The sequence below is a fragment of the Lissotriton vulgaris genome, chromosome 3_1 (genome assembly GCF_964263255.1).
Source record: "Lissotriton vulgaris chromosome 3_1, aLisVul1.2, whole genome shotgun sequence".
NCBI lineage: Eukaryota > Metazoa > Chordata > Amphibia > Caudata > Salamandridae > Lissotriton > Lissotriton vulgaris.
Genome location: NC_141689.1, coordinates 1832341833 through 1832358588, shown reverse-complemented (window position 1 = coordinate 1832358588; position 16756 = coordinate 1832341833).

Below are 16756 nucleotides of genomic sequence, written 5' to 3'. Positions count from 1 at the left end.
CCAACTTTAACCCTCTCCTGAGCTTTGTCCAGGCGACTCTCTGGGTTTTTGTGGCCCATATAAAAGACCCAATTTTGCCTTGGAGTATGGCGATGTCCTTAGTGCTAAAGGATAGTAGAATCAAAGTAAACAAAAAGGTTAATTTGGGCAAAATTATCATTTTGACAAGGTTGACCCTCCCGCAGATGTTTAAGGGGAGATTCGCCCAGCGAAACAATAGGCTGCCAACCTCTTTAGTCACCTTCTTCCTCTGATCATTGATGTATCTACTAGCTTCTGGTCTAGGTGAGTCCCAAGGTATCTCATTTTACACTGTGTCCCCTGTATTGTATTCGCACAATTCCATTGCATTATTTCAGTTTTTTCTTTCTTGATTTTATAGCCGGACACTTCACCGAATTTCTCAGCCAATTCGAACAGCCTGGGTATAGCTTCGGCGGGATAAGAGGTATACATGGGAAGGTCGTCGGCATAAAGAGCAAACTTGAGCTCCAGTTCTGCTGGCCTAATGAGGGGATCCATTCTAAGGGAGCATACGAAAGGTTCAATATATAGATTAAATATTAACGGTGACAGAGGGCACCCCTGCCTCATGCCTTTTAAAATACTGAACCATTCCGTCAGAGCACCATTAACTAAAATTTTTGCTTTGGGGTTAAAGTAAAAGGATTTGACAGCCTGCATGAAATTTATCGGAAAACCACATTTTTGCAAAGTCTCCTAGAGATAAAACCAATTCACCTAATTAAACGCCTTAGTGGTATCTATTGGAACTATCGTGAGTGGCAGCTTTTTATCTATTGCAACATCTATTGCCCCAATGACTTGAAAGGTGAGCTTGTTTAGCTGTCTTCCAGGTATAAACCCCCTATGGTCTGGATGTACAATGGTCTTAATAATTTTCGCCACCCTTGCAGTCAATACCCCGGCAAAGATTTTATGACCAGAATTTAGTAGCGAAATGGGTCTATATGCCGCGATTTTCTGCGGATCCTTATTCTGTTTAAGGATCAAGGACATCGTCGCTTCAGACCATGACAAGGGGATGCATTCTCCCTGCATGTATATTTTACTAAACAGGGTTTTTTTTAAAACCGACACCACCTTGTCCAATAGCCCGAGATAGACCTCTATTGAGAGTCCATCTGGACCGGCTGCTTTACCCCTAATCATTTTTTGAAGTTGTTCTCTGATTTCACACTCGGAGATACTGGTGTGCAGACACAGCCTATCAGCTTCAGACAACTGAGGGAGATCTCTTGAATTTAACCACTCCCTGACTTTCTCCGGTCTAAAGTCGACATCTTCCTCATACAAATTATGCATAAATGATCTTGCCTCCTCTCTAATCTTATCGTCATCATGTAACAGGGCACCTGACCCTCTTTGTACCAGGCTTTTTATGTGGTTCCTGACCCTATCTGCCCTTGACTTCCATGCCAAAAGGTAACCGCATTTTTCGCCATGGGCGAAATGTTGTAATTTGCTGGCATCCCATCTATCCTTCAAGATCTTATCTAGATTGGCCTGAAAGCCTGCCTGAAAAAGCACCAACTCTCTTTCCAGCTGCTGCATAAGATTCCGAGAGGGCAGAGCTGCCCGCTGTAACTCAGACTCCTTTTCCTGAGCCTATCTGCTTCAGCCGCTTTCATAAATGTTTTTAATATTAATCATTACAGAGCTTAAGAGTTCCCTCAAATAGGCTTTAAAGGCCTCCCACACTATGTGGCCTTTAGCCAAATCTGTGTTAAGCCTGAAACATTCTTCAGTTTTTACTTCAAGCTCAGACCTCACCCCCTCATTTAGTAGCAAAGTCCTATTCAGAGTCCATCTCCTCTGGCGCTCTTTATGCTTAAAGTTAAGTACTAGCTCAACAGCGGCATGATCTGATAAAGTTGCCGGAATATAAGCTATAGACTCGAGCTCTGAGAACATACTCTGATCCACCAAAAAATAGTCTATTCTGGAATGGTGTTTATATTTTTTGCTATAGAAGGAAAATTCCCTTAAGTTACAATTCTTAACCCTCCAAATGTCTAACAGATTAAACTCCTTAATGACATTTTTGAGCACAGAAAATGTTCTGGGTGGAATAATATGTTTTGCTTTAGAAGTCCAGTCTAACTGCTTATCAAGTACCAGATTAAAATAGCCTCCAATTATGACAGGAGCAGATGAATTTAGCAAGCGGGCCTCTAGATTTAAGAGAGCCCCAGAGATGTCTTCGTTCGGTCCATAATAGGCAGCACAGACTATCGGGGCATCACAGATTGTCAGGGTAGACACCAGCCACCTCCCTGACTGATCTGTATCTAGTTTTTCAACCTTAATCCCCATATTGCCTCTTATGATCAGTGCTACCCCTCTTGTAAAACCCCTTTGCTTAGAGCATAGCACGTCCTGAATCCTACTAAGATCACTGAACCCCTGTTTGCATTCATGGGCCTCTAGATGGGTTTCCTCTAACAGGCAGATATGAGCCTCACTATTCTTTGAATACTCACAAACCCGGGACAGCTTCCTACTATTCCTTAGACCATTCACATTCCAGGTGAGGAATTTAATTTTATTTGACCTACTCATATTCAAACCAAAAAACTTCCCAACTTGAGCTAACATGTTCCACTTTTACTCGTATGAGGACTCATTTTTCTATTCCCCCCTTGCTCCCAACACCCTGTGCACCCCTCCCTTGCCCTCCCATGAGGAACCCCCCTTTCATCCCTTGGTGATAAAGAAACCGCCTGTTTGGGCCCCCCCCCCCCGTAGCAGCAAAGGCACCTTATCCATTCAAAATAAGAATCTAACGAATACCCGGTAAGCCCTGACCCCTGTACTAGCTATGTGTAGTTTATTTAATTATTTGTTTAAATTACATTTTTTTCCCATATTCAATCCATGTCTACAAGGGAGCATTCCGGATCCTTAAACAATTATAACTACCCCCTCATCTGGGCCAAAAGGGAATCTACATCTTCTGGGGAGATAAAGTTGTGCATCTTATTTTTCCCCATTACATTCAGTAATGCAGGAAATTTCATTTGAACATGTGCCCCCAAACTCCTCAGTTCTGGCATTCTAGAGCCCAGCTCCCACTGCCTTTGTGCTGTTCTTTTTCCAAGATCGGAGCGAATTTGATAAAGCCCAGAGTCAAAATGCAATACCGTCTCAGTCAAGGCTCTCCCCAGGATCAGTTCTTTGACCATATACGTCTGGAAGTTAACTAATATTTTCCTGAGGGCTTTTCTATCAGGGTGCAACTTAAAAGGATCTCTGTGTACTCTCTGAATTTCTGACTCGAGATCAATGTCTTCTCTGACTTTCAGCACTCTCTCCCTTAAAAGTTTACACACAAATGCCTTGATGTCCCCCTTCTCTGCCCCTTCTGGTATTTTGAGGATTCTCATGTTATTTCTCCCTGCTTGCATTTCAAGCCTCTCCATATCAGTCTATAAAGATCTATTTTGAGCTTTTAAGGCCTCTATATCCTTCATATTCCCCTGCACGGATTCTGAAAGGGTTTTAACTTCAAGTTCGAGAGTCCCAGTTTGTGCACAAATATCATCCAGTTTCCACTCTAGTGTTTCACACTTCTCATGTATCCCCTTCTGATTTGCCTCCAATATTTCAAACTTAGAGAGCAGATCACCCCTTAGGGACTGAAAGAAGGACTCAAGCTGCGACTGACTACTGTCTATTCTCTCCCTCCCGAAGCCTGCGTTACAGAGCTTTGTACACTTTCTTTCTTGCTACTAAATCATAACCACTAACTGCAATAGATGAAGGTGCTGATAAGGCTGATGGAGCTGGCGGAAAAGGAGTAGTGGCGGCAACAATATCAATGGTGGCAGAAATATTAGATGAAACATAGGACTGATTTGGCACTGGAGAAGTATCACCAGAAGGAGGTTTTAATTGATTACCCCCGAAAGCAGCACCGGTACCTCTCTCCAATTCTGAAATCTTCATGAGAAGAGAAAAGCGGTTTTCAAGAAGAATTGAAGGGGGACTCTGCAGTGGGGCTGGGGCTGGCTCCTTGGAAATCACTACCTGCTCCATTATCTTGAAATAGGAATTAAGTGATTGGGTAGTTTTTAATGGGGGCGGGTGGCTTTAGACACCCTTGGCTTCTTGATATCCCCTGATTTGGTGGCCTTCCTTTTGCGTGGAGTCGTGGGGACGACCCCTCCCGTATACTCTGTAGAATCCTGACCCCCTTTGGTCTTAGGCTCTGACTGGGAGCGCAACTGGTACAGTTTTTTACGGGAGGGACTTCCCCCCTTTGGAGGCCCAGTGCAGGCACTCTCCCCCCAAAACTCAGCTTTCCTGGGGAGTCAACCTCACTCCTGGACCCCTGTACTGCTGCTGCTCCCCTAACCCCAGCACCAGAGGTAAGTGCCAGTTCAGGAACGGTGGAGTCAGAATCCATGTAACAACACTCACTCCCTGCCGGCATCCATCTTACCAGGTCACAGCAGGGGACAGAGTAATGCTGTGTTGCCGTACCGCTCACCACGTAGACCGCTCATCGTGGAGTCCCGTGTCCTGCTCCTTCCTACCCCCGAAAGCTGACTTTCGCGGCAGCAGCCTGGATACGCACTAAGACCCTAGTCCGGTGACCTCCAAAGCCGCAGTACGCTGTTGGCTCCGCCTCCAGACCCATACGAGCCTCAGCCTTAGCTGCCACAGAAGAATGAAAAGACCGGCTTCCAGTTCACAACAGGCTATCGACTGGTAGGAAAACAGAGAAGAATAAAAAAAAGGGTACATAAATGAATGCTAACAGGGCGCCACGTCCTTACCGAGCATTCTGCTGTAATGAGCTTCTAAAAACGCTGCATAACGATAACGTGTGCCTCACTGCTCCCGGAGCTCCCGCGACCGGCGTCAGCCCACCGCCATGTTCCTAAGTGGTGGTGAGAGTAATTGGCTGGGTTAAGAAACGCTTCCAAGAGAGATCGGAAGTGGTCAAGATGCTTCCTAGAACTGGACTGGTGCCAGAAGGCACAGCGTGGAAGTCTTTGTTTTTTAAAAATAATTGTATTGTTTATTACAGGAAAATACAGCGATACAAATAAGCCAACATATAAAAAAAAGAGATTACTCTTTGGATGCATACAAAACATAAAAAAACATATAAAGTTGATTAAATTGATTAATTCCAATCAGCGATTGGGGCCCAGATTTTCTTCCCCAGAGTTCTTCTTTTGATACCTTTTAGCTTATATATAGCAGACTCAATATTATACATAAACAATAATTTTTCACGCCAAGTAAAAAAGAAGGGGGATCTGGATTAATTCACTCCCTAGTATACAAGCTCTAGCCACTGCCATACAAATAAACAAAAAGTAAGTTACAGATCTTGATCTAGAAATAGAAGAGTCCATTCCTAACAACACCATCTCGATATTTACTGCAATATCAAAATTAAGAACAGCTGCAAGAAAGCTTTCAATTTGTTGAAAGAAGCTCCTAAGTTTAGGACATTGAAAAAACATATGCAAGTCGTTAGCTGCATACAGCCCGCAGCGGCTACAGCTCGTTCCAGTGGTGGTACTCCACTTAACAACCTTGCTAGGGGTGTAATAAAGATCGTGTATACACATAAAATGCTGAGATTTCATCATCCCTGTAATTAAGCATTCTGAAGCACATTTAACTGAAAACAAGACATCTCTACTAGGGAGACCTAGTTTAGTAACCCTTTTCAACTGGCATTGTCCCATCTCATCCCCACATTCTTAAATCAAGCTTGTGTAGAGAAGACCTATAGGGGTTTTTTTCTGAAGAAGTTCCATTAAAGAAATTTTTGTCATTCTAGCTGAGGTAATAAATGTATGGCTCTGTAGATAACTGCGGATCTGAAGAAATTTAAAAAAATCATTTCTTGCCAGCGAGAATTTGTTCTGTAGTTCTAGAAAAGATACAATTTGACCATTTGTTAAATAAGTCACCTAAATATAATAGTCCTTTCTGTTCCCACCTGTAGAACGTAAGATCACAAAAGATATTTGGTAAAAGCCCAGGTGACGATAAGGGGGTATAAGGATTTAATTTAGATATGGACAAAAGCTTACGTACTTTTTGCCAAGCTCCAAAGGCTGACTTCAACGTCTTATACTTTGTCTTTTTATGGTAGCTTGGCTCAACAACCTTAAGAAAGCTACCTTTCACTTCTTCACCCATAATCAATTCATAAATGGATGGAGTTTGACATGTAGTAATTTCTGCGCTGTCACCAATTATAAGAGGTCAGATAAATTGAAGCGTTGCTGCTAAATAGTAAAAAAAAAAATAGGGAACATTTCATCCTCCACACTCCTTGCTCATTTCCATTTTTTTTAAAGCTTTCCGGTGGCGCTTGTAGCCCCATAAAAACCTAGAAGTGGTCCTTTCTTAACTTTTGAAACAAGAGGGAGAAAATTCCAGCGGTATAGTGCGGTACAAATATAACACTTTTGGCAGAATCAACATTTTTAAGATGTTGAGTCTACCATGCAGTGATAAGTGTAGACGTTGTAGCAAACTATTAGTTTGAGATATCACGGGACTTATATTAAGTTCAGGTATTTTCTCTATGGGCAAGGCTAATCTAATTCCTAAATATATAACCTCTGAAATAGTAGGAATGTTTAAAGGTGTATTGTCTCCTGAGCATAAGACCTGCGTCTTTTCTATGTTTAATTTATACCCAGCTTTTTGCCCGAATTGTTTAGCAAGTTCATTAATTGCAGGAAAAGCAGTCTGCACGTCGGTAGTTGTTATAACGATGTCATCAGCGTAAGCCAATGCATGGTAATTAACATTCGCTAAACAAATGGGGCTGATCCTTTGTTCCATAATGAACCGGTTAATTAAGGGGTCAATATAAAGTGCAAAGAGTAAGGGTGAACAGGGGCCTCCTTGACGGGTGCCCCTGGTAATCGAAAAAAAGGAGAAAGTTGGCCATTGATTCGAATACACGCTTTTGGGGCAATGTACATAGTTTTTAAAGCCGTTAGAAACCCAGGACCTAATCCCTTCCTAGCTAATACGTCCCATAGATAGTTCCAAGCAACCCGGTCAAAAGCTTTTTCAGCGTCTAAAAATATGAGTCCAACTCTAGACCGGGTTGCTTGGGACCAGTCCAAAAACGTAATCACCCGTCGAATATGATCCGCGGTATCTTGAGAAGGGATGAAACCATGCTGGTATTTAGAAACTAATAAAGATATGACATTAGATAAGCATGAGGCGAGGATCTTAGAGAAGATTTTACTGTCAGCATTTATAAGGGAAATAGGGCGAAAGGATGATGGTTGCAGGGGAGGTTTGCCCTTTTCAAGAAACACAGTTATAATAGAATCATGCCAGGACTGAGGGGCTAGGCCTTGTTGAGCTCTTTGAAATAAATCCACCAGTTCTGTTTTTAATATGTTTCGAAAATGTTTAAAGAACTCCAAGGGGATGAGATCAGGACCTGCAGCCTTTCCGGAGGCCAAAGATGATAGCGACCCCTCAATTTCTTCCCAGGTAATGAGTAAGTACAGATTCTCCCTCTCCTGCGTAGATAAGGTACCATTCAGAGCCTGATCAATACGTTGATTTGTCTGGTAAATGCAATATCCTACAGTATCATCAGTGTAGAGTTGTAAATAAAAATCACAAAACACCTTGAGTATATCTGCGGACCTATTAACTCTCATACCTCTCATATCATTAATGCAATCAATACTAGCAAAAACAGCTTTTTGCCTTGCCCTCTTAGCCAGATGTTTTCCTGAGTTTTCACCCACCTCATATACCTATGAACGAAAAGCTGCAAGTTGCTGAGCAAATTTTATAGCGAATCCCTGATGGGTCTTAACCTTATGAGCCAGTAGCTCCTTGATAATGGTGTCTGTGGCTAGCCCCTTCTTGCAAGCCTGCATTAAACGAATCTCTAATAGTCTCAGTTTATTCATCTCGCACTCCTCATAGTTTCGAATCACCCTCTGTTTTTTAATTGAGTAGCTCAGAGTTTCTCCTCGAACCCCACACTTTAATGCGTCCCAAACTGACTCTAACGAAGCAGAGCCTTTATTATTAACAAAAAATTCAGGGATCCAGGTATTCATATGCTCAACATAAGATGCAACAAACAAAAGCTTGCGGTCAAAAGACCAAGGCCGGGGACTAAATGGCAAAGTTGACTCGAATCTAAGCATAATGGGGTTGTGGTCGATACAATTTTAGGTAAAACTCTGTATTCCGTTTGAGTCAGCTCCTTGAAGAAGTTCCTTGCCACTAAGAAATAATCCAGCCTAAAATGTTTTTGATGTGGGGCAGAAAAAAAAGTATATCCATAGGTTCCCCCCCTTTTCTCAAAACCCACATCTATCATACAGTATTCTTGAACAATCCCCTTAACTGCTTTAAAAACATTCTTCTTTCTCCCCATATATGCAGTGTTTCCACAGATGTTGAAAGTTTCATCCAAATGGAGATTAAAGTCCCCACATATAATTAACTTGGGTGACCATAAAGCTAACTCTAGACTTAATTGATGAAAAGCTGTAGGATCATCAACCGTAGAGGCATAAACTGAGCAAATAGTAATGAGCGACCCCTCAAGTTTAAATTCAGCAATGACCCATCGTCCCTTCTTTAACTCTCTTAACGTCCCCCACACCAAACCTTTTCAAAATGGCCACCCCCCTTGTCATAGAACTTTGACGAGAGCATCCCACAACCTCCATTCCCAGGTCCTTAAGCCATCCCCTATTTGACCAGGAGACATGGGTCTCCTGTATACAGATTACATCAGCTCGCATAGCTTTGAACACTTGAGCAGTTATGCCCCTTTTTCTTTTATCATTTAACCCGCATACATTAATTGAACAAATCGAAAATTTTGCCATTATCTTGTATTAGTATTATACCACAGTTAATCCTACATTTGCAAAAACAGAGAATTCCTACATTTGAACTCAGCCATACATATTTCAAATACCCCAAAACTAAACATCCTTCAGCTGTACTTCCCTGCACCCAACACAGCACCCTTTTCCCTCCAACCCCCCACCCAAAGACCCCGCCACCGAACCCACCCTCCTCCCAAAACCCCACCACCAGAAGCTTAAGGGCGAACGCCCTCATTGATGGAAAGTGAAGATGAGCTAAGTGGTTCTACCTGATCCACAGCGTGGAAGTCTTTGATTGGACGACTATCGCCCTGCGTTCACTTCTGCTCCGCATACCATGAGTGAACTTCCAGAGTAGTGGTTAAATCCTCATTTGTCCACTGGCGCCTAATTATCCCTGCAATCTTTTCCCACCTTTTTCCCTGGGACCCTTACTCAGTGTGACTCTGGCTGTGATGGGCCTAGTATCGGGGGAAGATTTTCTTTATCTCCAGCCCATGGGTGTAGGGTAGTTGCATTAGCTGGATGGTGGATGAGGGCTTAGAACATGGGATCTGCATGTAGATTATCAACTGACCTGCCGGATATCAGCTGCACCACATTACGGTGCTGGGTGCGTGGATGTGTGAGTGCACTCCATACAGACCTCCCTGATATCTGTGGTACAGCATAACAGTGCCGAATTGGTGTGTGGGAGTGACTGCATGGTATCAATTACACCGCACAGCGATGTTGCTTTACACATTAATTCCTCGCAAGAAGCATACTATGTTTTACATTGCTTTTTACCCGTGCAGCTTTGTCCCACGATGCTTCTTAAAAGTATTGCAATTATCTGTGTGTAAACATTTCTGATCTGGGGTGCACCATATAATGCTGTGGTATTAAATTATGAGAAGTACCAGGGTGTGCCTTGTTCTGACAATATTTTTTACCTCATAACTGTGCTGGGTGTTAAAGTAGGATCTTCCCCAAGTGTGCGTATAACTGATGTCATTATAACATGTTTGGGCCCAGTACTGCTAGTGATATTTCCAAATGTGATTTATGCCCAGAAAAACATGATGTTCATGTGGAGTTAATTAATGTGTATTTTGAATACAAACTTTATTTACATACACTATGTGTGAAGTCTCTCTTGTGATGCTCAGTGTATGTATTGTCTGAGAGTGCTGTGCCAATGCTTTACACATTGCCTCAGTGCCAAGCTACCCAAAGGAGAGCGCAGGTTATACAATGAGAGTAATCACCCAGCCCTGACGGGAGTGGTAGGTTCCGCCTGGCTAGGGACTCACCTCAGCCAACCAGAACATACCAGTTCAAACGAAAGGGGATGCCTCCAACACACTCATAAAGAACTTGACACCAGCATATTGTCACCCCTCACTCCTTGCAGCCTGGGGAGGGAAGGGAAGAAAATTCCAGAACTAGACGTTGGGGGAGTGTAGAAGTTTCTCCCACTTTAAGGCTGGTACCAGCTATAAATATTGGACCCTCGGACCAGCTGCTCAGTACACTCCTGGACCTGTGTACACTACAGAAAAAGGACTGTAGTGCAACCAGAAGAATGCCCTGTTCTCTAAGAATGAAGGCTGGACCTACTCCCATCATCCCAGTGACTCTAAGAGTCAGGTCGCTGACCGCTTGTTCTGAGCTACAGGAGCACAACAAGCTCCAGAGACCTTCTTGCAACTATCCAGCTGACCTTCTGCACTGGACTTGCCTGAGACCAGCTGGCCTCTGCTGGAGTGGGCTCATGATCCCAAGAGATGCATCCCCAGGTTCTGGACCCTTGGCTGTTATCAGTTAACCACATGGCTGCTAGGCGTTTTCCCGTCCTGCGCTAAAAAATATAAAACACCATAAATCATGACGAGCTGGCCTTGTCATCCGCGCACGGCAGGTAAGCGCCATGACGAGCCCAGCTCGTCATTAGCTTCGAAGGGGTTAAGCATTGAAGTTTTTGACTCTTTGTGATTGCGAATGGGCCCGTTCACAGTAAGATCTTGCCACCTGTGTTGACCACCAACAAGAATCTCTGGTGGACCCGGCTCTTTGTGCTACAGTGATGAACATCCATGACACTCTTCCAGCTCCTCGTGATCTTCTCCACTGCGAATTAGACAGTTTGCATTAGACTTTGAGAAAGTAACTTTTTATGTGAGACTAATGTGGTCCCAGTAGTCGGCCTGCTCTCCATTTTGATTGAGATGAATTTCCTCCAGTCCAGCATGACCAGATTACTTCGAGCGGTGCTATGTGACGCCAGTTCTACTGAATGGATTTGGCAAATTTTTCCAAATTGTTGTGTGATTATTCTTGTGCTTACACTTTATTTCTGCTTGTGTACTGCATAAATATTTTACACATTGCCTCTAAGTTAAGGCTGACTGCTTTCATGCCAAGTTTCCAAAGGGTTAAGCCAGGGCCAGTTCTAGGGCTGTGCGATCGGTGCCACTGCACCGGGCGCTGACTTGGGGTAAGGGAATCATTTTTGCAAGTATATTATCATTTTAAAAGCACCTTCTGCCACGTTCCTGGCCTCCAGCAGTTTTCAGGCACCAATTAAAATGTCAAGATAACTCTAGTGATTAATCGTCTTCCTAGAAAGAGGTTGGAGGTTTGTCTAGTGGAAGGTTTGACTCATCTTAAGGTAGTGCATAGTGTTAAAATGCCTGTTGCTAAGAACGTGAACTGTGCAGATAACAACTGCATATAATTTAAATAGGTCAGTGGGTCACTGCTTCTGTAAGAGAGCTCCTTTTGTTACTTGTCGTTTATAAGTCAAAATCCTTGCATAGAACATTGAACTATTAACTGTCATCAAAGAGCTGCATGCCAACTGCAAGGTATATGTTAGAGATAATTGTTTTTTTTGCCCAATCTTTCATTATCCTAATCTTACCAAAAGGGTTCATTTGGGTTGAATTTTTTTTATTATGAAAGAGAACCCCTAACAATGATGTTCCGTTTTACATTCTGAATTTGTGCTTTTCCAGAATAAGGACTCTTAAACTATATTGCCAACCAGTATCAATGACATGTTACTCCTACTCTACACCTTGTAGTCCTGTCTGATGTAACATTTCCTATACACTGATTCAAACACATGATTGTCTCTGTGGCAATGTGTGTGTGATGTAAAGTGCTTTGACACCTTACACTGTTATGAGTAGTTCTGTAAAACTAAATTAATCTGCGAGACAGTGATTATGAAGACTTGAGGGGCACTGTTAAAGGATGCTAGTGAGGGAATCCGTGGCAGAGGTGGCCATTAGGGGACGCCATCAAGCATTGTCGCACAGGGCACCACCAGTGATAAAGCTGGCCCTGGGTTAAGCACAGGATAAAATAGTGACTTCTGTGGTTCACCTTGACAGGGTTTGTGGTTTCTGCTTAAGAAGGGTTCTCATCTGCTCAACCAAACACTCAATTTCTCACAATTTAATGTGGATGTAACAAGTATGGCTGAAGGCAGTAGGTCTGCTTTTTATTACTAAAAGTATTTGGTAATTGATGGGTGTGTCTATCTGAGTTGTATGTTTGGGTGAGTCAAAGAAAGCAGTTTTTATGTAAGTAGGTAAATGGTGTTGACTGCAGATGGATAAATGAACACCTGCAAGGGCGAGTCAGTAGCAGGAGTGCATTATGTTCATGATTAAGTACATTCCCACTACTGACGTGCATGTGTTACATTTTGTGTGAGTGAGTGATAGAACTTTTTGCATGTACACATGATGTGCACTTTCTGTGCCTATTCGTATCCCTGGTTGAGTTTTTGAACTGTGGGCTATTGTTGTGACCCCTTGCTGAGTTACCTTTCCGAGTTCCTAGAGCATTTGATTAATTCCTCGTTCTACTCCATGATCAGTATTTACCTTATGGTTTAGGTCTGGCTTTTTTAATGAAAACCTACTTCATCTTACGTACATATGGCAACACAAGACTGAAACATCAACATGCTTTCCGCATCTTATTTCATTAATTCTAATTGCCAAACAAGGACATTTGGATGGCATGGACACTTAATCGTATGAGCAGACTCCCACATATATCTGTCACAAAGAGCTATGTACGACAAAAACAGAACATTTATTGGGAGTGCTTTCTGATGATCCCCCATGATATTTACTTATTGGTATTATTGTTTTTAGTACTGACAAATTGTCCAAATAATGTTTGCTTTGGTTTCAGTCCTGAGACAGTGTACATATTACTTAATTTCTGTACAAACATATATTTTTTGCCAAGCCAATATAAAGGTACTTCATATTTGATGCAGATTCACTTATCAGTTTATTAAATAATTTATAGACATGGTTTATGAAATTGCGTTTTCAGGAGGATCTGTTTGTTCCTGTAATTTTAAAACAACTGGCAGTACTGCCAGCAGAGTCCGCCACTCATCCATCGATGGTGCGAGATGCCATGAAAAGATATAGTTTATTCAATGTGCAATAATAAGTGTCATTAGCATTACTGTAACTTGCTGCAGCTAGGCTTTACTGTTGACTTAATGCCTAAAGGAGGTGCATGTCACTGATGTGTTAAGCCTCTTTTTCATATATGGCTCCAGAGGCAAAAAATAATTGATTTGTTAGCTCAGCAGAAATGTTTATATACTTGTGGCACTCTGAAGGTTGCCCACTTCCTTTCTCATGAAGTCAGTCTTAAAAATGTTCTCTAAAAACGTGATGGCAGCACTTGTAGAGGGAGGCTCAGTAAATGTAAAATAAATACACTTTGAGTAATAATCTATAAGACAATTAGATATCTCATCTCAGATAGAAGTAAAAAAAGTGTACCCGAAAAATCCACACCCTACTTTTCCCATGTTGAAGCAGGAAATGGCACTGGTTGTAACTGCGTCTCCTTAATTTTCCAATGTTTGTCTGAAATTAAACAATCAGGACACTTATCTATCATCTTTTCAACATTAGTATGTATATATGGGCACCAATAAAATAGTTTCAATTTGTATATGTTTTTGAAATACCCAGGTGTCCTTGATGAGCCAATTCAACTAAGTCATGCCTTAAACTCTGAGGTGGAACAAATACTTCTCCATGCATGACCATTCCAATAACCATTGACAATTGATCTGAGATCTTAGCAAATGTCTTACGTTCAGTAGGTAAACATTTGTTTTTGGGCCAACCGTGCATGTTATCCTGCATAGATTTTCCCAAATTTGTATCTAACTGGCTTGCCTCCAGCCATCTCTCCTATGATATCTTGTCCTTACATCCAGCATCCACATCTAAGATTGCTACCAAATATGTGTATCTGCCAGTACTTCATCCTCATCATCTTTCAAAGACATTCTGGACAAACAATCAGTTTGGAAATTCGTGCTTCTAGACGAATGTTTGATCTTAAAATTATACTCCTGAACTTTGGATAGTAATCTTATCAATCTTGCAGAAGTATCATTAGCTATTCTACCTCTGAGTATATGGACCAGATATTTGTGGTCTGTAAACAAATCAAACTCATGACCCCAAATATATGCTTTTCATTTTTGCATCAGCAAAATGCACACCAGTGCCTCACATTCTATAGTACTATGGTGTTTTTCAGATTGTTTCACTGTTCTTGACACAAATCCAATAGTTTGAGCACTGCCGCTAACACACTGGCTGAGAACTGCACAAATTCCGGTTAAACTGGCATTCACAGTTATTATACACTTACATTCAGCTTTTTATGCTATCAATGCAAGTGCTTCAACAGTAAGTTTATTTACCTCTCCAAACACTTCTCCTAATTCCTCATTCCATACAAATTTCACTCCACTCCTCAATATTACCCTCAAAGGTTCCAGTATGAGAGAGTGCCTTTGCATAAATCTAGCATAATACTCGGCAAGACCGAGGGGCGATCTGAGTCTATATGTGTCCTGGGTGCAGTGGCTTCTTTAATGTCTTTTATGAGCAGAAATGTGGGTGTTATCCCTGATGATGATATAGTATGACCCCCAGTAATCCAACTTCTGAACAGTAAATAGTCATACCAGTGTCAGACAACTCTTTTAATATTTTGTCCAAAATACAATTATGAGTCTGCCTATCTTTCGCGAATAACAGGATATCATCCTAATAGGCCTGTACTCCATGCATATTGCCAAATAGTATATCCATAAACTTTTGAAAAATGTTCACCGTTGACGCCAGGCCAAAAGAAAGTCTGCAGTATTCAAAAGCTCCAAATGCAATACGTTCCGGTGAGGCTGGTGTATGGGCAATTTGGTAGTATGCAGAGATCAAGTCATACAGGGAAAACAACTCAGCCTCACTCAAACTTGACAATAAGGTCTGGATCTTAGGAATGGGATGGCAAGCAACTACTATATTTTTATTTAAGGTGCCTAAATCAGTGCATTACATCATCTCTCTTGACCTTTTTTTGTTTACGACTATGGGTGAAACCCACTGGGATGACTCAGTAGGCCTTGTGAACACAAGTCTTGTATTTTTTTTAAATCCTCCATTATGCAAAGGGGAACATTGCGTACTTTATGAATAACTGGGAATGCATCAAGTTTGAGTTTAATGTGATGTTCAAAACCCTTTACAGAAAGGATTTTCTCCTGGAATACATTTGTGAATTTTAGTAAAACGTTTTCAATGTATTGCAATTCCGTATCAATGCCAAACTGATGTAAATCATCAAGACTATCCTGGATCTGTTCACCCACTCTGACAGGTCCGTCGGATCTGGGGACTAGCTACAAACTCATCCTTGCTCAATTCTTCCACCCAATTATGTTCTTCCTTTTCAGACCAACATACACCTTGGTGAACGTTACTCTACCCAGACACTCCAGCTTAGCATTAAAGTAACTAACCATTTCAATGTCATTTTCTCCAAAGGCTTGTGGACTCACATTAGTTGGGATAAGTTTTAAACCACAACCCCAAACATCATAAAATGTGGAGTCCCTCAAGAAGTTTCTGATAGGTCTCAAATCAGCAATGACTTGCAGAGAAATCCTATCAATCTTGGCTTCTACAAATTGTCCTTTAACAACTTCTGAACCTATAATGGAATTACATTCTATTGTTTGAACGACATGGCTAGATTTCTCTAAGCCTGTTTCTTCATTAAATTCAATGCTGTTGACTTTAGTTGATGTTTTATTAAATTTTCATACAGCTTGAAAATGCCCTACTTTCTTACAGAATCATACATATACAACTTGCTCCCCTCACACTTCTTTTCTGCTTGATAATTTAAAGCACATAAATCAGGACTACTTCTGAATATGTGGGTTTATTTAGTTTCACCCTTCACTTTTCAATTTCAAATACAAAAATTCTTTTATAGCATGTTTGAAAAAGACACGCAACATGTAACACTAAATGACAAATATGCAAAACAAGAGTTACCAACACATTAATTTCAATACATCAAAAAAATGAACAAAAATTAAACATATATGCACTTTATTTTCATATGGCGGCAATTGTTCAAATCATCAAGTTTGGAAAGCCGATATCAAAAGATACTCCTTTCTATTTTCTGTAAGGTCATTGAAGGACAAAAAATCTGAAAAGAAGGCCAACTGAATACAAATAAATGAATCCAAATCGCAATTAATCCTGTTTCTTTCGTGGCCTTCCTAATGCCGACGCGTTTCGATCCCGTTAATTGAATAAACGGGATCTCGTCAGGCCTTTGTCACTTCTGTATCTTTATATTCTGTGCAAAAAAGAGAGAGAGAACAACACCTTAGTTCTGTTGTTCTCACCCATTTAAAATCACTGCACCTTTGCCTTCGAAAAAATCTGTACCTGTAACTTTGTATGTAGCCGGGTTCAAATGGGTTCAACAGCCTTCTTACTTTGCTTCTGTCTCTGGGAACCCTGTGG